Source organism: Wasmannia auropunctata, unplaced genomic scaffold (assembly GCF_000956235.1).
Source record: "Wasmannia auropunctata unplaced genomic scaffold, wasmannia.A_1.0 LD336092.1, whole genome shotgun sequence".
NCBI classification, from domain to species: Eukaryota; Metazoa; Arthropoda; class Insecta; order Hymenoptera; family Formicidae; genus Wasmannia; species Wasmannia auropunctata.
In genome coordinates, this window is record NW_012026798.1 from 202,097 (window position 1) to 204,630 (window position 2,534).

The following is a 2,534-nucleotide window of genomic DNA, read 5'->3' on the forward strand; positions in this document are numbered from 1 at the left end:
ACGTGTGCTCTTCCGATCTGTTGAAAACTCAAAATAATGCTAGAATATCAAAACGTTTCATAGCATTGCTTATCATTTTTAACATTCCAACAAAATTTTTTGATGATTCAACAAGAATTAATTTTCAGATCTATATTCGACAAAATTTTTAGACCTTTCAATAAAATCCTTCTTTCTGGATACTCATCCAGTTACTGTCTAGTATTTCTATGTCCATTAATTGTAACAATACTGCGTCGGAAAAGGACAAGAATTTTGTTGAAAGGTCTAAAAATTTTGCCGAATATAGATCTGAAAATGAATTCTTGTTGAATCATCAAAAAATTTTGTTGGAATGTTAAAAATAATAAGCATTGCTATAAAACGTTTTGATATTCTAGCATTATTTTGAGTTTTCATCAAAATTATTTTCAGTGTCTAGAAAAACTGCATATATTTCTACCAGAGATGTAAAAAATTATTTATAATTATAAATTTAAACATTTTTTTATATGATGTTTTGAATATTTTAAATTCATTTATAGAATTTTTGGCTTTATTTCGTAAAAATTTGGCTTTAGCAGCTTTTTCTAATATTGTTAAGGTTTCTGTGGTTTTATTGACAGTTTTAAATATTGATTCTTCTGCCATATAGCTACAACCTGCGAATGTGCTGGAGAGTTCCCTAAACAAAAAGATTGTTAAATGCTTTAGTAAAATTGTTTTTGTTAGATGCTTTTTAAGATTGTCCTCTAAATAATAAAGATTGTAATATGTTTTAAGATTGTGAAGCAAACTATTATAAAAGGATTTCAATTTTTGTGATTTATATTTAGAATGGATTTATAAAATGCATGCTGTTTAATTAAATGTAAAATAATTTGACAATTAGTTTAGGAAATTTAGTTTAGAATGTTTAAAAAAAAATGTTATATTATAAATCCATTCTAAATAATATAAATCACAAAAATTGAAATGCTATTACAATAGTTTGCTTCACAATCTTAAAGCATCTAACAATCTTTCTAAAAAATATAATAAAATAATTTGAATTAAAAAAATATCTCTTATACATATATTATTGTATTTGTAAAAATGTATAAATATTATCACATACTGTTGGATTTCATAACTGCTATTTGCAGAAGTAAAGTCTATAATTGATTGTAATTTATTAATAGCATACGATATATATTGCTTTTTATATGAAAGTTCCTTGGCTTTATTTGTCCATTTTAACCATTCGTAGAGATAAACAGAACCATACATAACACCAGTCACAGCACTTATAGCAGCCAGTTTCCAATTAATATTTGACAGCAGAAAAAAATTTATTAATAAAATTTTGTTTTCTGACCCATTTTCATACAAAACGCACGCGCGTATGTATCAAACTTATTAAATGCATATAAAGAAAGGATATAAAAGTAAATTTTATACATACAAAACTGGTCATAACAAAATCACCCACTGTACTCCATGATGTTACCGATGCTATACGAGTAGCCAAAGACCTATTGTCAGATCTTGTAGAATCTATGCTATTTGCAGGTGATGTGGTACATGACGGATACTGCAAGAAAATAATTTTTATACTTCTTTCACATTTAAATGTGACCTAAATACTATTATTTTATCAATTGTAATATATTTCATATTATACATACAATTAGTTTAGATAAAAGTCAAAAGAAGTCATAATTTTTATAAATTCTCAATTTTATTAAGTATTCTTTGTATAACATAAAGTACATAAATTTGTTTCTCTGTCCCGTTTTGAAATTATTAATATTTTATAATTAAGTATCAAATAATAAAATCTATCAACTAAAATCTATTTTAATCGAATAATACTTAGACAATATTATTCTTTTAGTATTCTTTTAGTGATTATTAGTATTCATTTTTAATTGCTAATAATTTAGAAAAATTATGGACGCTTTGTAAGGAAAAATTAAATTACAAAATTGATCGAAGACATAACATATCTTACTTGTTGTAAGTAATGATTTATACTTAATCTTTGGCACTGCTCTCTTGCCAATCTGTATATTATTGCTGTAAAACTTAAAGCTGAAAACTGGAATTCTAAATCTTTATGAAAATCTGCACATAAATTGTTAAGACAGAAAAATACTTCAAACGGTTTCCGCCGTGGTTCTGTTACAAGAGTGTTTTTGGACATTAAGTTCGATAATTTTCGAACTATTTCTTCTTTTACAGTCTCTATTTTTCTTGTTATTTTTAAATTTAAATTATTAATATTTATTTCTAAAATGATAAAAATTTTTTAATAACATTGTTACGTCCTGGGTTCGAGAAAAGGACGCAGGGGTGGGGGTTTATTTTGTGATTACGGATCGAGAGTTAACATGTATATATATGTATACATGTATATGAATGGAAAGGAGAGATACAATCAGAAAATGCCTAGTCTTTCAAGCGGGCCGAGCGGAACCCTTGCGACTGGTGGTGAATTTAGTTATTCAATCCAGTTCATCATTTTGTGTCCACGAGAAAGAGAAATGGAAGGTGGGAATACACTTGTTCGATAC